General features: G+C 38.3%; 1 pseudogene; it reads left to right on the forward strand.

Moving 5' to 3' along the window:
• The first annotated feature begins 23,045 nt into the window (after window positions 1-23,045).
• On the forward strand, window positions 23,046-23,287 carry LOC103590195 (annotated as a pseudogene).
• Window positions 23,288-24,847: the final 1,560 nt, after the last annotated feature.

Raw genomic sequence — 24,847 nt, forward strand, 5'->3', positions numbered from 1 at the left:
TTAAAATTCCACATATAACTTGCTTTGGCAGCTTGTATTATGTTTTCATTTGGACAGCAATGCCAGAGAATTTTTATTCAACCTATATTCATTATACGGTGTGCCCACAGTCTATACAAATAGTATATGTCTGTGTGGATATGACTGTTGAGTGAATTAATGTTAAAAAAAAAAAAGAGAGATATACTTTTCTTTTTTCAAAATATACCCAATCCAACATTTTTCAAAAATCATTTATCTAAAGCCTGTTGTGTTACAAACATAGTGGTGAGCTTTGCAATTACAGCATGCATTAACATGGTTTGCCTTTGAGGAAATGACAGCCTATAGGGAGGAGATGTTTCTTTTTTTAAAAAACATAATTAATTTATAGGACAATTCTGAGGCTATTATAAGCCTAAGATGTCACTACAAACTAGAACTGATATTATAAAATCATGTGAAAATAGGTTTACCCAGCTTAATAAATCAATTAGTTAATTAAAAGCTAAATATCCTTTCACTTTTCATTCATCTCTTGTAATGATTAAAAAGAGATTTTTGGATTGTGGGTTCTAACCCCATCACATGCATGTTTCTTAAAATGTAGACACATACACACATATTCACACACACATTTGCACATAGACATTGATTTTTTTTTTTTTTTTAAAGATGACCGTAAGGGGATCTTAACCCTTGACTTGCTGTTGTCAGCACCACGCTCTCCTAAGTAAGCTAACTGGCCATCCCTATACGGGATCCGAACCCATGGCCTTGGTGTTATCAGCACCAACACTCTCCCGAGTGAGCCACGGGCCAGCCCCATAGACATTGATTTTGAGAAGTCCTAATGGCCATGGTTTACAGTGAGATCACAAGTTCATGGTTGAGCATGTGTGGCAGATTTGAACACAACACGGCAGAATCCTATACTGGGTGTGCATTGTGCCATAAGGTCATGTTATTTGTTCAGACATTACAGTACAAGGAGTCTTCAAAAAGTTCATGGAAAGATTCGATCTTTTAATTCTATTTTTCTACAATTTTTTTTTGAAGTACCCTCATATGTAGCACTCATTAAACATATATAAAAAGGATTGATATAATAAAAATAAAAAACTAATATAAAAAATTAATTCAGATGGAAATTTTTCCAGTTACTAAGCCCCAAGTACTATTGCAACTCTAAAAATGAGAATTGTTTTTATTATTGCCTTTGGTATTTTATTATTACTTTTAAATTTTTTATTGAATATTTTATTGATACATTTTGGTTTTTTATAGGGTAAATTGTCTAGCTATGATAATATGAAAAGATTTGCAGGTGCTAAAAATCAGAATTCATAGACCAACAAACTGATTGAACTTGGAGCAATCACTTTACTGAACCTCAGTTTCCTCATCTGTCAGGGGTGGACATTAATACCAGCTTGAAAAAGTAGTTATGGAAATTTAATTGAATGAGCTATAGTGAAAGCATCTTGCAGAGTGTCTGGCAATATAGTAGGTCATATTGAATCTGACTAGAGAGTAAATAAAATTATAAGCAATAAAAGCATGTATTTAATATGCTCACGAGCCCAAATATTTATGTCACCATCTGCTTTCAAAACTTTCAATATTAGTAGAAACAACTGGAGAAAAAAGCAGGAATAATGTGGATATCAAATCAATTCTTTGCAACAAATAGGTCTTCCTGACCCCTGATACTTGGGGAACTAATTGTGTGTATGTGATACAACATGCCATATGCAGTGATGTGCATTTGACTCTAGGAATAAGCAAGCAAGTTTGCTTTTCTAAATTTTTTTCATTTATTGAAGAATTTCCTCAATTTAACCTACCTTCCCTTGTGATACTGGATGGCTGCTCTTTAATAATAATTTTTGAAAACCGTACAGTTTATTTTTCATCTGATAACAAAATAATCCTGTAGAAAAATTTTAAATGTGGAGATGTTTAAGGGGGAAATAAAGAACAATATTTATCAACCAGAACTAAAGCTTGTTAACATTTTGGGATGATTCTCTGATTTTATTTTTCTGTTGCTTTGATAACAATAATTGGGGAATCATGTTTGTTGTAGAATTTCATGTTTCTTTCCCTCACTAAATTTTATGATTTAACTATATCCTCAAGTTATTAAAATATCTTTTCATACACAATTTTTGATAGTTCTATAAAACATCAGAAAATGATTATTCCCATTTTTGACCATTACTCTTTTTTAAAAATATTTTTGTTATTTCCAATTGTTTGTTATAATAAAAAATGCTATAATAAATGTGTTTCTAATTGAAGGTCTTATTTGTTTGTTTGTTTATTTGTTTTTAAAGATGACCGGTAGGGGGATCTCAACCCTTGGCTTGGTGTTGTCAGCACCACGCTCAGCCAGTGAGCGAACCGGCCACCCCTATATAGGGATCCGAACCCATGGCCTTGGTGTTATCAGCACCGCACTCTACCGAGTGAGCCACGGGCCAGCCCTTGTTTTGTTTTTTGAATTATTTTCTAAGATAAACTTGCAGAAACGTGCTGCCAGTTTGATCACTTAAACAGTTATTGAGCACCTACTGTGTGTCAGACACTGTACAAGGTCATGGTGATATAATGAGAAATAGAACAGCATGTCTGCTCTCAAAGAACTGACAGGTCTAGTTGGGGAGAAAGACAAGTAAATGCATAGATGTTTATTCTACAAGTGATAGACAAGATGATTTGGGGTTTTGCTACTACCGAAGAAGATTAGAGTCAGGCTGTTTGAGACTTACCTTCTATCTTTGCCATTTTTAGGTTGCAAATTACTTTACATCTCTGTGCTGAATGTTGTCATCTCTAAAATATGAATATTATAGCTCTCCCATTGTAGTGTCGTGAGGATAAATGAGATAATACTGTGCTTGGCATATGCTATGTGCCCCAAAACCATTTGCTATAGTGATGATGATGATGATGGTAATGAAGAAGAAAAAGAGAAAAAGAAAGTGGTAATGGGAATTGGACTGCTGTGTGACCTTCACCTAGAGTTGAAGGTGTGAGAAGAGAGGATATGGTCAGAGAGGGTTTTCCAGAGGAGATAGCACATAAAATGAATTCTGAGTCTGGGTAAACTATATCTTCTACAAGAGTTCAGCAGTCCAGGTTTTTAATGCTACTGCTATTGAGAATACTCAAAAATTAGATGTTGAAAGCTGGTTGAGAGATGATCCAGTGATCTCTAACTTGGGCTCAGGGAGCCTTAGATTCTGACGACATGCTTCAAGGTCATTACAGGGAATAGGAAAATCTTCCCCTTTTTCCTTACATTTAGCACATCTCAGTGTTTATTTTATGTATTTCAGTTCCCCATAAAACTCTGTGATTTGTTTGTTTGGAAAAAAAAAGAAAGCTTTTCATGAACTCTCCTTCTTTCAACAGATCAAGAAATTTCTGCATGTTTGAGATGACAGGTATTTCTGTGGCCTTTCTTACTCTCTTGACTCAGATGAATTAACAAGCATTGTAAACCCAAGACTGCACCCTGTGTTCTAATGAATGTCAGCACTTCATTTTGAATACTGCCTTAAAAAGCACATACACCCAGTAAAAACTATGCTGGATGGTGTGCGAGTCCAAGACAAGCTTCAACCTTTCAGAGAGGATAAAAGAAGGAATTAAGTACTCAGTCATAACTAGCTGCCTGAGTCTCAGGCAGAAAATGACACAGGGTATTGTCTCCTTAACTTAACTCCTGAGGGATTGGCACCTTTTGCAGTTTCTAGGCCTTTCTAATTATAGGTGTGCTGTGTAACATTGCCTCCACCTGCACCTATAACGATAACAATATTCAGCACTTAACATTATCAAAGACCTTTCCAGCTTGAACTAATTAATTCATGCAATTCCAACCATCTGGGACAGATAGTATTATTATCCAGGTTTTATAGACACCGAAAACTTCAAAAGAGGTTTCTCCAAGGTCATACAGTGACTGGAATGAGGCCAAGAGTATATTTTAGAAGAACTAGATTTTTGAGTTCATTAGAAGATGACATCCCTGAACCAGTCAGCCGCCAAAAGAGAAAAAAAAAAAGATGACAATCTCACCGAGACTGTTTGGACTTGGAGGTACTTTGATTTTTTCCCTCGGAGTGCCAAACAGATACCCCTTTGTTGGATACTAGCTTACTGTTTGGTTTCTGCTGTGGTTTCTTTCCTAGAAGAAATAATTATACCCTCAGGAATCATCACACACATCATAATTCTTTGGAATACCAGGTAATTTTGGAGCTCTTAAAGGTGGCTAACATGTGCCCACTGTTTGATCTCTTTTCCTCTCCTCCTTTAGGATATCTACACTATCTCTTTTCAGTTGAGTGATATTAGAACACAGAGCTCTTGAACTGTAAAATGAAACCTTAGAAAAGTCAGCTAGTTATAAAGCCTTTTCTGTCCTTTTCTGGTGCCCAACTAATTGAGAATCTCAAAAATCACATACTTCTCAAAGAAGGTTCTTTATAGATAATACAAGCCTTTTAACCACTAGATTTTTAAAAAGATTAAAAATAGCCCATCTCTCCCTAGTTACAAGGAAGTTAAATTTGAAACAAGAGTAAGTAGCTCACTGGTGGAAAATCACCATTCCCTTTCAACTTTTGTCCTATTCTAACAGGTTTCAAAGAGTCATGTCCTCATGCATTGACTCATGTTGAACAAGCAGGAAATAACATATGTCTTAAAAAATAATACCTTTCTAAGAAGTCAAAAGCTGAGCGACTTTTATGTAGGTGATGATTACAAAAAATAAAGCAATGCCAAATTAAAATGAATTTTTAACAAGAGTTTCATGTTGATTCAGAGACCAGTAGGACCAGGAAAAAAAAATAATTCTGAAAACTTTCAGAATATATGAGGAAGTTGGTGAATATGATTAAAACCTTTTTCTAAGTACGGATCTTTTGAAATCCAGGTTTCAAGAACATCTATATGCTGTTTGGACGTGAGTCACCACATAGTAGGATGAGTAACTCACAGGAACTGGGAGTTTGGAAGGACTGTGTGTTTTACTCCCAAGGCTGTTTTGAATATCAAATTTTAGGCCTGGGTGATGGAGTTTGGATGTGTTGTCCCCTCCAAAACTCATGTGGAAATTTGATCTCCAATGAGGCAGTGTTGGAAACTGATTGAGTCATGGGGGCGGATCCCTCATGAAGGGATTAGTGCTCTCCCTGGCGGGGGAGGGATTAATGCATGAGATCTCGCTCTATTAGTCCCCGTGAGAGTTGGTTGTTTAAAAAGACCCTGGCACCTTCTCTCTCTCTCTCTCTCTCTCTCTCTCTCTCTCTCTTGCTTCCTCTCACCATGTGATCTGCTTGTACCCACCAGCTGCTGCCACTTTCCGCCATGAGTAGAAGCAGCCTGAGGCCTGTGCCAGATGCAGCTGTCCCAGAATCATAAGCCATATAAACCTCTGTTCTTTATAAATTACCCAGTCTCAGGCACTTCTGTTATAGCAACACAAAACGGACTAAAACACTGGGCCACTTAGTTTTTAACAATTTCTGTAAATCTGATTTGCCCCAAAGTTTAAGGATCCTTGGTATTATTCCTCCACATTCTTTTCATTCAGAGGATTTGAGTAGTTTTGATATGTTAGTTTATTCTTCCAAGAAAAACCTAAAAGTGATCAAAGTTATGAGAAGTTTGGATCTGTATTCTCACACAGTTTTTTGAAGCAGAGCAAGAAAACAGCAATTCAATGACGATTACGGTTTGCAGATGGCTGTCAGGTGTGTTCCCTAAATTCTTTAGCAGCCTGTTGAATATCAGTTCCCTGGAACCCAGATGCTCAGACAGCTGGTGAGTCCCCCGCTCATTCCTTCAGTCCCAACCTTGGACTGGACTACCTGCTGAGGGGGCGTGAATGCCAGCTGTTCCTAACTTAATAGCAAAAACTGGAGCTCATTGATCACTTTAATTTTGTCATAGGAAAATATTCATCAAAGCTCAGTTAGGGTGACATGCCACTTCTCTTAATACCTCTTCACCATCATCCAAAACTTCCTGAAGGAGTCTATTGAGTCTGCTGAGAGACTAAAACTTTTCCACGCTGGGCTTTGGCCCAGAGCAAAATGGTGTGGTAAACCGTGGGGCATTCTATTTGGCCATTTTCAGTGACTCTTTTTTTCCTATATCCATAAATAAAACCTGCCAAAACCGAGTCTTCAATAACAAGATGTGACACATCTTCCACAAAGAATACATTGTGGGCCACAGTATGTTCTAAAATATAAATATTTAAAAATAAATATTTGTACCTTTTACCTGAAAAATACTTTGTTCAAATTTTCTAATGTAACAGAAAGAAAATGTAAGAAGCCTTCCTCTGTGCTGGGAGGGGATGCTGTGACATGGTTGATCCAGAAAAGTTCCAGCAGTGAAGGCTATGAAGACACATGTGTTAGCTTTCTCTGGCACTAGTGTTGATGAGTTTGGCAAGAAAGGGGGTGCCAGACTTGAGGCCCTTCACAGGGTGGCTGTGACCTCTGTTCTGACGTCTTTATAAGACACTGTGGCCACTGTTTGCAGAATCGGCTGTGGTTTATGTGTCTTCTTCCTGCCTGCACAATGTGGGTCTTACAGAGTGGAGTGACTGCCTCTAATTGCTAAGTGGCAGCTTTGTGAGTGTGCTCCTGCTGCTTGCCAGGCAGGATTTCACTGTAAATTCACAGCATGCCTTTGCTGTCCCTGCAAAGCCATAGTTGCAAAGGATGCCACCCATAGACAACCTTAATGACAGATCAAGTCCTAGGTGTATCCAGGCTTCTTGCTCGCCTTCCTTTAGCCCTGCCCCCCTAAGATACTGGTGCAGTGTACAGGGACGCCCTCGACCTTAGTCCAGGGCCTTCACACTTGGCATTCTCTGCATCAGGCTGCTCAGGGGCTTCAGAGACGCACCATTTGTGGCCAAGTTCAGTCGCTGCATCCTCTCTCTCTGGGAATTGATTGCTGGGGACTTAGTCCCTCAGGTAGATTCTCTTGTAACTTTTCAGGTGTCAATTCACCAATGCTTCCTAATGGAAATGCCCTTCAATAATAAAGCAACAGCTTTATTTATTTTGGGTCTAACTTCACTGATGGGAATTGTTGGACAGAAAGAAAAGGAGTTGTAGCTGGATGCACCTTGTAAATCACATCAAAGCCACAGATACCTACTCTTTCAGTGCTCCACATCACCTAGTGCACACAGGACCTCATTGTCAGGAGAGCTTGTTGCAATATTTTCTATTCACTCTAATTTGGGAGTATTGCTATCAAGCTGAACAAGAAATTGAACATCAAGTTTGAAAAATCTAGCAGAATTAAGGTCTTGCAGTATCTCTTCCTCTGTGTTCAATATAGCAGCTGTTAGCAAGGAATATGTATTAACCGAAGTGCAGTTAAGAAAGGATATGCAGCAAATATAAAACACAAACAACATAAATAGCGTCATAACCTTCTAGGCCCCTAGTGTTTAGTTTAAGGTCAGACTCACTACAATCTCCTGAAAGGCTTGCTTGTTCTCTGAATAAGTTTTCTTGTTCCAGACTGTCGGATGACATGTAACTGCCAAGGCAGCAAAATTTACTGAAAGTTTCCAGTGTCAGGTTTCCTCGGAACAGGCTGGTACATGGCTTCAGTCTTCTGAAGCCGATTACTTTGCCATGGTGGGTGCTGACACTGCATGGTAATCTACCCGTACATGTACATAATGTTTCCAACAATTGAATAGTTGGAGGCGTCCATAGGGCATGCACTTGACTAAACTACTATGTTTAATAATCCCTTTTCCTGATGTTCATTAGACTTAAGTTATACAAACCTTCAGCTGGGGGGGTTAGGTATAAGCAGGCCTCTAGGAAAAGAGATGGGCTTATTAGTTCTGTGGGCCTCTGATATAAAAATTTTCATAGGACATTATGGTAGAGTGATCTTCCTTAAGTAGAGTTACCTTAAAAAGCACTATGGAGGAATTAATTCAATGTTTATTTGACAAATACGTTTTGAGTAACAGATGTGTTATCAGTGACAACAACAAAATGATGAAATATTCACTTATGCAGAGGTCATAGTCAAATATAAGAACACAATAAAGGGGCCGGCCCGGTGGCGCACCGCTACAGTGCGCCACTTGGGAAGCGCGGTGGCGCTCCCACCGAGGGTTCGGATCCCACATACAGACCGGCCGCTCACTGGTTGAGCAAGGTGCGGGGGCAACACCGAGGGTTGCGATCCCGTTGCCGGTCCTGGTCCGGTACGGGCGCGACACTGAGGGTTGCGATCCGTTGCCGGTCACGAAAAAAGACAAAAAAGGAAAAAAAAAAAAAAGAACACAATAAAGTAATTAGAATAAATTAGAATAAAAACACTATAACATAATTAGAATACCTTTGTATTTTGTGTTGCAATAGCAGCCTGTACAAAATGATCTGGAACCTCTGAAGAATGAGCTGCTAATTAGGTCTATCTCAGGGCAGGGAAAAAGTCAGTTGGACATAATTAATACAGTATTATTCACAAAGATAATGTAGCTACCAAAAATAAGCTAATATGATCTTGGGGTCCACTATTAGATGTACAGCATCTAGAATCTAGAATAGTAGATATAGATAGTAACAGTTAGTAACTACTAACCTATATCTACTATTCTAGCTTCTAGATGTTATACATCTAATCGTTCTAATACTTTGAACTTACCCAACTGTGTACAAAGTGTTGGGTTCAATTTGGGACCAAAATGAAAAGAATGTTAGTAAACCATAAGCCATAAGCTCATTCAGAACAGACCATTCACATTGGAGAAGATGGGCAATATTTAGCTCAACTGGGATATCTAGAGAGAACTCTAGAAGAAACACGCAAGCAGTCAGCACATAGCTGAAAGATTTTTATGGCAAGATGTGTTATACGAGTATTCCATAAGACTTCAAAAGTCAATTAAGGGCCGGCCCGGTGGCGCACTGGATAGTGCGCCGCTTGGGAAGCGCGGCAGCGCTCCCGCCCGAGGGTTCGGATCCCACATACAGACCGGCTCCCGCTCACTGGCTGAGCGAGGTGCGGGAGCAACGCCGAGGTTTGCAATCCCGTTGCCGGTCCCTGGTCCGGTATGGGGGCAACACTGAGGGTTGCAATCCGTTGCCGGACACAGAAAAAAAAGACAAAAGACAAAAAAAAAAAAAAAAAAAAAAGTCAATTAAATGAATAAATCAAAATACATGATAATGCAAGTAATTTTGACTAAAGTTAGAAAGAACCTCCTAAATTCAGAGCTATCTGCACAATAAAATAAACAGCTTCTTGAATTGATAAGATCATCACGGCAGGGTTTAGTTGACTGAGGCTGGACCTTTTGTGGAGAATATTGCAAATGCACACAGCATCTCCTGGGGGATTAGACTGAGTGTTCTTTTGGTCTCTCCCTAACCTTAGACTTTACGTTTTGGAGTTGTGGTTTTAATATTACATATTATTTCCAAAACACAGCAATTAAAGCAGATGAGTGCTCTTTTCATCTGTGCCTTTCAATTGTCTTATGACCAGTGTGTGACAGGAGTGGGTGATAAATAAATCACTTAGCAAGTGACACACAACATGTCATACCAAGGTCTTTGTAGCTATGTCATGAACATCAGTAAGGATATCATCATTCTCTACCATAAAATAATCTTATGATTCAAAACTTTTGAGAAAAATATAGACCAACACATAAACAAACAAGGTCAACATGTTGATGTAGAGTGAAGTCTAGAATTAAGACAGGGAGAGGAACATCACCAGGAAGAGGCAAGCCATGGTGCAAAAAGTACAGGAGAGTCTCAGCAAGAACAGGATACAGCTGACCCTTCATGTGGTGTTCGCCGTGTGCCAGACGCTGTGCTGGGAGCTTTGTCTCTGCTTACTCATCAATCCTCCTAACAACTGCGGTGAGCTAGGTTTTATAATAACCATCCTGTTTGGATGAATGAAGACACAGAGGCACAGAGAGGTCAAGTAATAAATGCCTAAGATCACACAGCTATTAGACTGGGGTTTGAATCCGGACATCCCAGCTCTAGAATCTACATACTTAACATCTAAACACACATTCCAAAGTGTCTCTCTGCAGAGGAGAAAGAAATGAGTCATGGAGGAAAGAAGCACAGGCAAGTATAAAGAAAATGACTCTGGGATAATGAACTAGCAATTTCAATTCTCTAAATTCCACTTTTAAGGAAAAGGTAAATAACTACTCTACATGAATGTTTTATTTAAAACCAGTAAAAAAATAAAAAATAAAAAATAAAGATTTTCTTAGCACAATTCTAATTGTCTGTTGGAATCATTTTAATAAATCTGCTTTTTGTGTGTGTGTGTGTGTGGATAAAATAGACTTTAAACCAAAAACTATAAACCAGGAAGGTCATTATATAATGATAAAGGATCAATCCAGCAAGAGGACATAACAATCATAAATATATACACACCCAACACTGGAGACAAATCTGCTTTTGAATGTTCTTTAGCCACTTGGCATTTGTGCCTCATGGATTGGACCTAACACCCCAATGATAAAAACCTGAAAGGATTCCCTTTGCAGCCATCTGCACGGACAAAAGAAAGAAAGTGCCTCTTTTCATTATTGCCTAGGTACCAAAGCCCAAACTCAGCTACAGATGAATTCAGGCACCCACAGACTAAGAACAATTAGAAAATATTGTCCTGTACATGACTGGTGGTGAGCAGTGGAAGAATAATTACAATCTCAAAATGATGTTCTACCATGTAAGCACTCATTGGCACTTGATGCTGTGAGTCAAGATAATTTAAGGTTCAGTTTTTTCTCTGAATCCCAGATACTTCTGTCCCCCTGATCTGGTATGGTCAGTGTTGAGTGAGAGAAGAGCTCACAAATATTCGTTACCATTTCTAATGTGTTGGAATCACAGAAACTTTAGTCAAACTGCCATGCAAAAATGTTAGTTGCTCCCTTCTACCTACTCAACAGGATGCATCTTGAACCTGAGGGTAGGAGCGGATTAAATTCTACTTTACCAGTTGCATTTAATATGTTCCAGTTCAGTTTTCTGGAATGCAGCACATGATACACCCAACATATTGTTAACATTTGTAGGGACATCACAAAAAAATTTTACTTTGGTAGATGTGACCCTTCAAACAATTTCTAAAAGTGTGTTCATTGAAATCCTGTGTACACACCCTAATCAAACACCACCTAGGGCCACTGCAACAATAGGAAAATGAAAGTCCATAGGAAAAATTTCAACTATTCAAGTCCAAATGCCCAATCTGTGTTACATTATGTATGAAGGAGTCCAAGGGGCAGGAAGGTGGAGAACTGGCCTGCAGGGAAGTCTGAGAAACATCTGAAGGCATCTGCAGGCCGTAAGCATGTGTCTTTTATTTATATAGCTTGTATTTTAGAATGTGGAAAACCATAAAATCTGACAGAAAACCCCTAATAAGAATCAAAGCCAAGGATTTGTGGTCAGCAGGGGCGCTGAGTGGGAGAAGGAGGGAATGTTTCCACTCCCTGTTCCTCTAGGTTCTGACTCACAAATTTAAAGCAATCAGAGGCAAGCATTCCCCAACAGAAAGCATATTCACTGCATGTAAGTTTCTCCCCCAAATGTTCTGATGTATTCACTGCACATAATGAATGCCATGGATAAAGTGTAATTTTACCATGTCAATTTCATATTAAGCATAGTCAGCTAGATCCTTCTGACTACATTAATACTTAAGACTTTTTCAGTCTTTTAATCTGCCAGAGCTGGAGATTATTATTTTCAGTTTTCATTTTTTTATTTTTTAAAAGATGACTGGTAAGCAGATCTTAACCCTTGACTTGGTGTTATCAGCACCACACTCTTGCAAGTGAGCCACAGGCCAGCCCCTCAGAGCTGGAGATTATTTAGCATGGAAATATTTATTGCATAATATTAATCAGAGATTAATTTGTTTCTTTTTTAAATTGAGGTGCACCAGTAAAGCACACAAATCTAACTGGATAGCTTGATGAATTTTCATATATATTCCACTGCATAATGATGAACTAAATCAAGATATAGAACATTCCAGCACCCCAAAGGCTCTCTCACACCCCTTCCCAGTCAATTACAACCCCCACGCTCCAACACTGAAACAATTCCTATTGTACTATTCTACCTTCTGTTATCATAGTTTTACCTGTTCTTGAACTTCATATATATATATGTGTATATACAAACGTGTGTGTGTTTGTGACAGAGAGAGAGAGTGAGAGAACAGTAGAGTGGGTTCTCTTGTGCCTGGCTTCTTTTGCTAAACATTTTATCAGTGAGATTCACCTCTTTTGTGGCATGCAACAGTGTGTGTGGTCATTCCTCTTTATCACTTGTAGTACATTCCATTGTACGAATATACACCAACATATTTATCCATTATACTGTTAATGTGCATTTGGGTTGCTTTCAGTTTTGGTTTATCATGAATATAGCTGCTTGGAACATTCTTGTGTATGCCTTTTGGTGGGCAAAAACATTGATTTCTCCTGCGTATGTACCTGATTCATAGAGGAGGCATATGTTTAGCTTTAGTACATTTTGCCAAATAGGTTTTCGATGTGGTTGTTCCCATATATGCCTACATTAGCAATGTATGAGAGTTCCAGTTGCTCCACATCATTGCCAGCATTGTTATTATCCAGTTTTTTGTTTTGTTTCTTTTTTTTTTTTTCAAAAAGATGACCGGTAAGGGAATCTTAACCCTTGACTTGGTGCTGTCAGCACCACGCTCACCCAGTGAGCAACCGGCCATCCCTATATGGGATCCGAACCCATGGCCTTGGTGTTATCAGCACCGCACTCTCCCGAGTGAGCCACAGGCCGGCCCCTTGTTTTGTTTCTTTTTAACTAGTCATTTTGATAGGTATGCAGTAGTATCTCAATGTGGTTTAAACAGGCATTTCCCCGATGATTAGGAAGCTGAGAACCTTTTCATATACTTATCCCATTATGGACATTTGGGCAACCTCTTTTATTCAAGTCTTTTTCTAAGGATTTGTAGACTTTTTTATATATTCTAGATATAACACCTTGTTGGATATAAGTTCTAAAAATATTTTCTCCCAGTCTGTGGCTTGGCTTCTCATTCTCTTTTAATGAACAGCTCTTAATTTTGAGTGCAATTTATCAGGATTGCTTTTGTGGATAGTGTTTTTTTGTAACCGGTTTAAGAAATCCTCACCTGTCCCCAGAAGAGGATGAATTTCTGATCAAGTACAAGATAAATGAAGGACTATCCTATTGTTCTGAAGTTATAGTACTTGATAGATTGTTTAGTGGTTATATTCCAAGAAAACAATTGTTGCAGAGACATAAATGAGCTAATCCTTTGATTTTAGTTGGCTAAATGCTTAGAAATTGTCTGATATTCTTTATCATTATACTATGTTTGTACTGAGCAAACATTCCTAACCATACTGTACAAGGGGTCTTTGAAACGTTCATAGAAAGATTCACATTATCTTTTAATTCTATTTTTATTATTTTTTTTTCCTTTTTGTCTTTTTTCTTGTCCAGCAATGGATCGCAACCCTCAGTGTCGCGCCCGTACCGGACCAGGACCGGCAAGGGATCACAACCCTCGGTGCTGCGCCTGCACCTCGCTCAGCCAGTGAGCAGGAACCGGTCTGTATGTGGGATCCGAACCCCCGGCGGGAGCGCCACCACGCTCCCAAGCGGCGCACTGTAGCAGTGCGCCACCGGGCCGGCCCTTAATTCTATTTTTCTACAAACTTTTTGAAATACCCTTGCATTACTTGGATGAAAGTGTTTCTTCTTTCTTATATATTATTTGTATAACAAAATATAAAAAAAGCTACAGTGTTGGGTGAAGAAAGGGATAAATAGAGCCCACAGGATTTTTACAGCAGTGAGACTATTCTGTATGAAACTACAATGGTGGATACATGTTGTTATGCATTTGTCAGAACTCATAGAATGTACAACACCAGAAGTGAACCCTAAACTATGGACTTTGGGTGGTAATGATGTGTCAGTGTAAGTTCATTGTAACAAATGCATGATTTTAGTGCAGGATATTGATAATAAGGGAGATAGGTGTGTGTGTGTGTGTGTGTGTGTGTGTGGTGGGTGGAGGGAGTCAGAGGGTATATGGGAACTCTGTAATATCTACTCAATTTTTCTGTGAACCTAAAACTGTTCTGAAAAATAAAGTCTATTTAAAAAAAAAATTACTAGGAACAAAAAGAGTGTAATACTCAATAAACATTCACTATATATCTTTGCAATAAAGATATTACCTGAATTTAAGGGCCTTCTATGCAATGGTCCTCTAATAGAGCACCACATTGTACATGCACCAAAAAATCACATTATACAATCGAATAAGTATATCTGTTTTTTTCTACATTTATAAAAATTCGTTTCAGGGCACTACACTAAAGAAAAGGACAGAAGGCCATTTATATGTCCTACTAGGAGAGCTAAGGTGTTTGAGGTAAAGACAGGTTCACCTTCATCTTCAACTTTTTAGAAAGGAAGCAAGCATGATCAAATCCCGGCTCTGTCACTTACAGACCAGGTAACCTTGGACAAGTTTCTTAAACATCTCTGAGCTTCACTTTCTCATCTGGAAATAGGGTAGTAATAGTCTATATCTGACTGGGTCATTGTGAACAGTAAATGAATTAATGCACATAAGTTATATAGTAAGTGTCCAATAAATATTCAATTTTATTATTACCATTGTAGAGTACCAAACTTGGAGTAGTTATAATTATAATCAGTTTTAGATGAAGAGACAGTATGAGAGAATTTAAGCTTATATAATCTTAGCACTAAAGCTTGTCTTTAAACCCACATCTGTATATTATGGGTTTTCAATTCACCATGTGAAAATTGCAAATTGTTTACTATTTACTAAGCATTGACAGATCTGCATTTGGGTAAAAGTTAATGAGAAATAAATACAAGAAATACCAAAACTTGTCACCAAATTCCTTGAGTTACATTTTCTGTGCAGTTTCTTTTATTTCTAATTTTTTAAAAATTAACATATAATTGATGTACATATTTCTGGGGTACAGAGTTGACTATCAGTATTTGTGTATAATATGTGATCATCAAATCAGGATAGTTGGCATATTCATCATTACAAAACATACTGATTCTTTGTATACATTAACCAGGTAGTATTAGGACAAACATCTAAATGGAGAGTTCATCAAAAAGTAACTCTTTGTTTAAATTAGATTCAAAGTTTCTTGATGGCAGAGCAGCATCTTATATGTCATTGTACTCTTCGTGATAAATAGCAGAGTGCTGGGGCCTAGTGCTGATTTATTGATCACTGAGAAGACTTCATATAGCAATTTGTCTAGAAATGTTATTTTTAGATACTGTTATATTTTAGATTTACAGAATTTTGCTTATGTTTTCTATAGCCTGCTGATTTCTAACTCACCATACATTTTTATTTCTGCGTTGGAGAGTGAAGTGTTTTACAATGCCAGCGTCTCGTTGCTGATGTAACTATTAGGACAGTGATTTTCAAATTTTGGTCCCCAAACCAGCAACAGCAGCATCGCCTAGGAACTTGTTTGAAATGAAAATTCTTGGGGCCTGCCCCAGACCTCCTGAGTCAGAAAATCTGGTGCGTAAGGCCAAGCAATCTGTTTTTAACAAGTCCCCAGATGATTCTGAGGCATGCTAAAGTTTGGGGGGAAATGTGCTGGGAGAAGAATTACTATCTTATCCATCTGAACATGTGATGTAAGTTGATGTATTAGGAAAGTGAACTTCAAATTTCTAGAAACCGTGTCAAAGATAACCATTTCATTTGACGTCATTTGATTTGTTTGTCTGTTTATTGGACTACACAATTCACTTACATGATTCAAACTTTAAAAACACAAAAGGTATTCAGAAAAAGTTCTCCCTCACTCCTAGGTCCTAGAGGCAACCAAGATTACTGGCTTGTTTTATATCCCTCTAGGGTTATTTTATACATATACTAGCAAATATGAGTAGATGTACTTTATTCTTTCTTTACCTTCTTTTTTACATAAATTGTATCATATTCTATGCACTGTTCAGATGCAGCCATCTTTAATAGCACTCAAACATATATGGTTTCAACATTTAGTTTTGTGGTCTTTTTCATGTTTTGCAAAAGGAGTTTGCTTTCTAGAAACTTCTTAAAATAGAGATTTGTTTTGCATTTACCTGCTTCCACCAAACAAATGCTAATACTGTATACTAACAATGTGTTTTCTTTTTAGTTGATTTTCAAAAACATCATTTAAATGATCAAATATGTAGAATGATCATCATCACCAGGCACGCTTTCTCTGTCTCATGCTCAAAAACTCACCTTTGTACAAATGTCACACTTTTATCAATACACAATAAATTTAGTTTTCAGATTAAGATTTGAACCATGTGTTATTCATTCAAGAATGCTAGAATTTATTCCAAATGGTGCTGAAGGCCACTTGCTTTTAGCCTCCCATCAAGAGTTATATTGAAACTCCTTTCTGAATTTACTTCTGTTCTCCCACATGTGGCATAATGCCAATTCATTTTTCACTAAAAAATACAACCCTATTCTCTTTCTTTACTTTTTTAGCAATATTACCATCACGACATTTGATCTCTGCAAACAATTACCTAGTTTCTTCAAATTTCCCTTTAATATTCTTTAAAGGAGTTGAAATATTTAAAATAGCCCTTTTGTCTGTGCCAAAATGTTTCTAGCTGTCTCAAAATATGAACCAAATCATACCAAGGGACTTATCTTTTTATAATAAAGTCCGCAGTAGTAATTCTAAATTCCCTAACTTAGAATTCAAGGCCCACATTTTTCTGCTTTTTCAGAGAAATCTCCCTTAATTGAGCTTTCTACTCCATATAGATTATTTTTAGTTTCCTGTATCTTTGTGATATATTTCTCCTTCTATTACTTTAGGAAGGCTATGCTAGTCTGTCAAGTTGTTTCTTACCCATATCTCAGTGTTCCATCATGTGATCAAAACCCTTCTGATCACCACTATTTCTCATTTGTATGTGTGCATATTTTATCTTACTGAGATTCATACCCACCCAGTGAGATAAAAGATATGAGTATTGTTACCTCGTGTTACAGATCAGGAAATTGAGGCTTAGAGGGCTACATCATTCTGAATTCTTCTGTATTGGCAATCTGTTCTACTCACATGGCCCTCTATACTGCCTTATAATGTTATGTTTTAATGTGTGTATGATGGATCACAATTCAATCCCCTTAAATGTAGACAGTTTATCTCATTGTCCCTCATTGAACCTGAAAGGAAATTAGTAAATATTAGCTGTTTGACTTGTTATAATCAAAAAACCAGGGCTGGCCCGGTGGCGCACTGCTACAGTGCGCCGCTTGGGAGCGCGGCGGCGTTCCTGCCGAGGGTTCGGATCCCACATACAGACCGGTTCCCGCTCACTGGCTGAGCGAGGTGTGGACGTGGCACCGAGGGTTGCGATCCATTGCCGGACACGAAAAAAGACAAAAAGGAAAAAAAAAAAAAAAGAATCAAAAAACCATAAAACTTTGAGCTAAAAGGGAGCCTTATAAATCATTTAATGAGTACTTGTGTTTCTCAAAAAGGTTTGAAGTTCAGATAGCCCTGTGGGAAGCAGGTACAATGCTATTCATTTCTATCAGAAGATTTGAGATAAAATTACTTTAATTTTAAATAAATAATGATATATAATGATATGGAAGATAAAATGTAAAATTTTAAGATGAATCATGAAACAAGTTTTTAAGATGGAATATGTGACTTCAAAGAAACTCCAGAGAAATCTCAGGATTGTGACTGGCTGCTTCAGTCTACTGCAGACTTGGGCAGGGGAGTAAATGTTTTTTCTCTGCAGTTGGTGCTATTTCAAGTTGAGAAGCTTGAAGAGCAACCCTAACTGAGGTCTGGGGAGGTTAAGCAAATTGTCCCAAATCACACAGTAATTCAACCAATATTGATTCAGCACCTGCTACTAATTTTGCAAGCATTGGGGTTACGATGACAGCAAAGCAGACAAGGACACTAACTTCATAAAGTCTGTATGCAAGTGGGGGAGAGGGGAAGACAGAGTCGGTAAACTAACATTTAATATGCAGGAACCATATAAACCAGTCACTCTTTTGGTCATTCCAGCCGAAAATACTAAATGAAAGCAACTCAAATCTTTATTGCAGCTCTCCAGAAAATACTCAAGAGAGTCCGTTCTTACTGCACATCAGAGATTGTTAACATTTTTTTCCTGTATCCTGCATTCTCAACATTTCTCTGAGCAGCTACTCACTGACAAAAACTGATTTTCCCCAAATTACAATGTTACCTTTTATGCTGAAGGGACTTTGCATATGTGATTAAGTTAAGGATCTTGGCATAAGAAGATTATCTTGAATTATCTCAGTGGGCCCTAAATGTAATCACAAGTGTCCTTTTAAGAGGGAGGCAGAGGGATATTGGACTACATTAGAGGAGAAGACAATGCCAGGGAAACACATGTTGGAGTGGCGTGGCCTGGAGACAATGAACACTGGAAGTGAGAGACGCAGGAAAGGATTCTCTCCTGGAGCCTGCAGATGGAACCAGTCCTGCTGACATCTAGATTTTAGCATCTTAAGACTCATTTTGGTCTTCTGACCTCCAGAACTGTAAGATAATAAATTTATGTTGTTTGAAGCCACTAAATTTGTGGTGATATTTTACAGCAGCAATAGAAAAGTAATACAATCAATACAATGATGAAATGGGAAAAAAACCTGTCTCATTTCAAATAATTCAAAGCCACATGTTCTTTAGCTGGTGTAAATAGGAAATACATATAGTGAATAAAAAATGCTGAATAAAGATCATAGTATCAAAACGAGTATACATGGTTGTAAAACCCTATGGAATCTATGTTAAAAGTTTCCCTCTTTTCCTTTCTTCCCTTCTCTCTCCTTTTTTCCTTTACATCTTTCTCTCTCCTTCCTTCCTTCCTTTCTTCCTTCCTTCCTTCCATCCATCCATCCATACATCCATCCATCAGTATGGACTCATAAATTCTAACTTTATTCAATAGATTATAACCCATTACTACCATTATTTAAATTAATGCTCAATTTGCTCCAGTTTTGTTAGTGGAAGCCACTTCAAGCCAACTCCTATACCCTTTTGATATGTACCTATCATATTTTGATTATATCCTTACAAATACAATAAGGTGTTCCTGATTCATCTTGCATTTCTCCTGCCCTGGTTTTGGAATCAGCATTTTCCAAGGAAACCAGTTTCCGTTTATTGGAGAAAAGATATTTTAAAACAATGATCTGGGTAGCAGGTGTGCTCTTTGCTAGAGGCACTTCTAGGCCCTATGCATGAACCGATCTAGGAAGTTAGGCACACGCATTTGCATAGTGCTGAGGATTGAATGTCCCCCAAAACTTATTGGAAACTTAATCTGCATTGTAACAGTGTTAAGAGTTTGGGAAATTCTATTACGGTAATTGAAAAAGTGGGACCTTTAAGAGGTGATTAGATTGTGAGGACTATACCCTCATGAATAGATTAATTCACTGATGGTTTAATGGGTGGTCATGAGCTTGGTTATGATGACTTTATAAGGAGAAAGAGTGAGAAGATTATCTCTCTCTTGCTCAGCGCATTCACTATGTGATAACCTGCATTGCTGTGGAGAGTCACCACCAAGAAAAAGGCCCTCACCAGATGTGTTCCCTGGACCTTGGACTTCCTAGCCTCTGAAACTGTAAGAAATAACTTCTATTTCTTTATAAATTACCCAGTTTCAGGTATTCTGTTATATTCAACAGAAATGGACTAATACACATAGATACATATACATACATATATACACATATATATATTTATTTGCATGTCTATGACTATTGTTCCCTATGTCTATAAAGCTATACCTAAATATGAAAAATCATGTGTTTGTATTTGTACTTCCAATTCCAATCCAGTACCACAAGGTACACCTTAATTCCCCCTGCTCAATGTTTATAAATCACTTCATCAATAATGAAAAACTTGTCTTTCACTATCCTCAATTAATTCATACATTTTGCTCAAACGTAAAATACACAGAAAATAATTTCAGAATTGCTAAGCCATTGACAAAAGCAAACTTACCAGATTTAATATTTGTTTCAGGTTCTTTATCTTTAGGGTAAAATTTAAATACAATGAAATGCACCAATTTTAAGTGTACAATTTGATAAGTTTTGACCAATGCATACTCCCATATAACCCACACTGCCATCAAGATTTAGAACATTTTTTTTACCCTATAAAATTCTCTTATGCCTGTTCCTAATTATCACCCCTGCCAGAGGCAAATGCTCTTCTATTTTTTTTTTCTATCCTAGATTCATTGTTTTCACCATAGATTTTCAACAAGATTTTTTTAAAACCTATTCAAGAAAATCATATAAATGGAATTATGGAATGTATTCTTTGTGTCTAGCTTCTTTCGCTCAGCATAATGGCTGTGAGAGTCATCCACGTTTTGGGATGTATCAGTAGTTCTGTCCTTGTGGATAGTTTTTCACTGTTTGAGCATACCATAATTTGTTTAGCCATTTACTTATTCATGAGCATTTGGGCTGCTTTTAGTTTTTGGTGACTAGATATCTTCTTGTTCATGCCTTTTTGTGGTCATTTCCCTGATGACTAATCATATTGAGGACTTTATCATGTGCTTATTGGAAATGCATAATGTTTTCATTGTCATGTTTTTTTTTTTTGTCTTTTTTTGTGACTGGCCGCACCACGCTCAGCCGGTGAGCGCACCGGCCATCCCTATATAGGATCCAAACCCTCGGCGGGAGTGCCGCTGCGCTCCCAGCGCCACACTCTCCCAAGTGAGCCACGGGTTCGGCCCTCTTTGTCATGTGTTTGTTAAAGTTTTTTATCCCCTTTTTTTCTTGGATTGTGTCTTTATTAATAAATCGTAGCAGTTGTTGACATATTCTGGATACAAGTCCTTTGTCAGATATATGTTTTACAAATATTTTCTCCCAGTCTTTGGCTTCCTATCTATATTTTAGGTGTCTTTTAATGAGAAGTTTTTTTTTTTTTTTTTTTTTTTTTAAAGATGACCGGTAAGGGGATCTTAACCCTTGACTTGGTGTTGTCAGCACCACGCTCAGCCAGTGAGCGAACCGGCCATCCCTATATGGGATCCGAACCCGGGGCCTTGGTGTTATTAGCACCGCACTCTCCCGAGTGAGCCATGGGCTTGCCCCTAATGAGAAGTTTTTAATTATGATAATGTTTAATTTATTATTATTTTTTATTGTTGTTTCTCTGTCTCTTCTGTCTAATAAATGTTTGCTTACCTCTGGGTTTTCACAGTATGCTTATGGTTTTCCTTTAAAATATCTGTAGTTTTAGCTTTTATATTTAGGTTCATGATTTACCTTGAATTAAAAAGGTAGAAGTTACGGGTCTTTTGTTTCCATTAGGATATCTACTTTTCCTGCATGATTTCTTGAACACTTTCCTCTCTTCACTGAATTGCTTTGGTCACTTTGTCCAAAATGCAATAACAATATAGGTATTGGTCTACTTCTTTTTTTTTTTTTTCCTTTTTGTCTTCTTTCGTGTCCGGCAATGGATCGCAACCCTCAGTGTCGCGCCCGTACCGGACCGGGACCGGCAACGGGATCGCAACCCTTGGTGCTGCGCCCGCACCTCGCTCAGCCAGTGAGTGGGAACCAGTCTGTATGTGGGATCCGAACCCTCGGTGGGAGCGCCGCCGCGCTCCCAAGCGGCGCACTATAGCAGTGCGCCACCGGGCCGGCCCGGTATTGGTCTACTTCTGCTCTTTACTCTATTGCACTGATCTATGTGTCTATCCTGTTGCCAGTATCACACATCATGATTACAATAATTTATATTAAGTTTTGAAGCTAAATAGTATAAGTATTCCAGCTTTATCCTTTTATTTCACTATTGTTTTGGCTATTTTAGGCCCTTTGCATTTCCACAATATTTGTAAAATCAGACTGTCACTTTTACAAAAATGCCTGCTGGGATTATAGTTAGGGTTGCAATAAATCACTACCTCTAGATCAATTTGGGAAAAAATTGGCATCTTAACAATATCAAGTCTTTCAAAACATGAAAATGGGGTATCCCTATGTTTATTTAGGTGTTTTTTAATTGCTCTTATAAGAATTTGTAGGTTTTAGCATTGAGGTTTTACATATATTTTGTTAAATGCGTTCCTAAGTGTTTTATGTTTAATGCTACTGTTGATGGAATAATCTTTTAATTTGATTTGAAAAATAATTTACCTTTAGTATGTAGAAATACAATTGACAGTTTATGTTAATCTTATATCCTGAAATCTTGCTAAATTCACATATTAGTTCTAGTAACTTTTTGTAGGTTCCTTAAGCTTTTTCCATATATAACAATTATACTATCAGCAAATACGAATTAGTTTCTTCTTCTTTCCAGTTGTTTTTTATTTCCATTTCTTGCTTTATTGAACTGGTTTAGAATACCAGTGAAATAGAAGTTAAGGGGGAATATGCATCCCTGCCTTGTTTCCAATCTTAGAAAAGTAGCCTCTTTTACATCAAACATAATACTAGCTGAAGGGTTTTCATATATGCTCTTTACCGGGTTGGAGAAGTTTCTTTCTATTCCTAGTTTGTTGAAAGTTTTTACCACAAGCACATCTGTTGAAACTATAATGTGCTTTTTTTCTTTATTCTATTAATATGATAAATTACAGTGAATAATTTTGAAATGTTGACCAACGTTGCATTCCCAGGAGAAACCTCACTTGGTCATGATGTATTATCTTAGTACATGTTATTGGATAAATTGGGTAATATTTTATTAAGGATTATTGTGTCTATATTTATTAGGAACATTGGTCTCTAATTTTCTTTTTTCATAATATCATTGTCAGAATTATGCTGACAAGCCTGACGCAAGTTTGCGCCAAGCCAACAGCCGCATTTGCCACAGTTCTGTCTTCATCTTCACGATGTTTCCCTTCGCCAAAAACGCATTAAGTCATCTCCAAGTTCAAAGCATTCAACAAACAATGGCAAGGAAGAGCCATCAGAAATGTACACCTCATTTCCATGAAAATATGGTAATGCTGTATTAGCCAGTGGAGCCATGTTCTATATTGCTGTATGGATGCACACGGCAACAGAAACTGGAATAGAATGGAGCCTGTCCCCTGTTGGCAGAGTCACCCCAAAGGAGTGGAGAGACCAGTAATCATCCCAGCTGGTGTAATAGTGAATTGTTTCAAAACCAACTCATAATTGATGCCAAGTAAAACCACTGCCTACCCATTAAAATATGGCATTATTGAAGAAATAAAGTACGTTTGAAAAAAAAAGAAGAATTATGCTAACAAAGTTGGATAACAGTATTTTGGTGGCCTTATAAAATGAGACATATTCCCTTTTCCTGTTTTCAGAAAGATCTTGCGTAATAGATGTATGGTTATTCAGATTTTTTTTAAAAAGTGAGCTGAGATGCCGGGTACCAATCAAGCTTTATTAAAGGAAAAGAATCTGCCAGTCTGTTCTCAAAATGGAGCAGCCCAGGCCTGGGGGTGGGAGGGCTTCTACAGACTGTAGGGCACCCAGGGCTGGCTGAAGCAATCAAGGAGAAGCATTGTGGGGGAGGGGCATTGCACCCACGTGGAAGCAAAAAGAGTTTCTATTTCACAGAAGTCATGAGGCTTCTCGTAAGGGGAAGGGGGGTTGGGGGCCATTTTGTGCTTGGCCTTGCCTAAAATGGCGCTGGTTATGTTCAAGATCCATCATCCCCACCTTTTAAGTATTGGGAGAAGGGAAAAGGGGTGAAGGTCTCATTCTTCTGAAGCTACTTCCTGCTGGAGATGGGCGAAGATGTGAAAAAAATAAAAGATTTATGTTGGCAGGTAAAACGATTAGGTGGCGGGGTATTGGTTTCGTGTGGGGAGGCTGCATTCTTCTGGGGAAGGGTCGATGGTTCCCAGGGGCTGATATCCTCCTCCCAGGAACAATTTGGTGACCTTTTGATTGGTGAAGGCCCGCACTCATTCCTGTAAGAAACTAGAGAAACACTGAAAGAGGCAGGGACCGAGAAGGACAAGTCCCATCATGGTCAGGGGTCTGACGTGTTTTGTCCTGAGGTTCCCCCCCTCCCAATTGCTATAGCTCAGGTGAGTGGTTTGGGTGAAGCAGAAATGTTTCTGTTGGAGGGGGGGACTGGACTCCAGCAGAATCCCCTTTGGAAAGAGCTGTCCAGTAGTTTTTACCCCCATAAGAACATGATGTGGCCGTTGTCTGGTCATAGCATGTTGTAGGAATGTGTGTCAGGGATGTGAATGTGTCCTGTAGGGTTCCCCTGAAGATTCTGGGTGGCAGACCGGGAGGTTGGAAAGTGTCCTTCCACCCACCAAGACCTTGGTTATACGTTGTGAGCAGGGTGTGGCATGTGTCTCTGTTAGGAAAAGAAGCAGGAGGAAGAGAAAAGGCAAGTGTTCCAGGGCTGAGAGGTTGAGAGGGTGCATAGTAGGAAAAAGGGGTAGAGGGTAACCTTGTCAGGGGTGTAATCGCAGAGGGCACCCTGCCAGGATAATTCAGTCACCCACTCAAGGATGTCTTCAACACGGGAGGTGGTGGGTCGGGACCAGTCTTGGAGCAGCTCCTGTGTGAAGGACGTGAAGCAGGTCTGCAAGAGTGAGAGGATAATCGCCGGGGGAAAGATCATCCTTCTGGGATTGGGGGAAGCGTGGAGGTCCTGGAGATTTTTAATTTTGTGGGTCCTAAAATGGACAAAGTG

The sequence above is a fragment of the Galeopterus variegatus genome, unplaced genomic scaffold (genome assembly GCF_000696425.1).
Source record: "Galeopterus variegatus unplaced genomic scaffold, G_variegatus-3.0.2 Scaffold778, whole genome shotgun sequence".
In the NCBI taxonomy this organism is placed as follows: domain Eukaryota; kingdom Metazoa; phylum Chordata; class Mammalia; order Dermoptera; family Cynocephalidae; genus Galeopterus; species Galeopterus variegatus.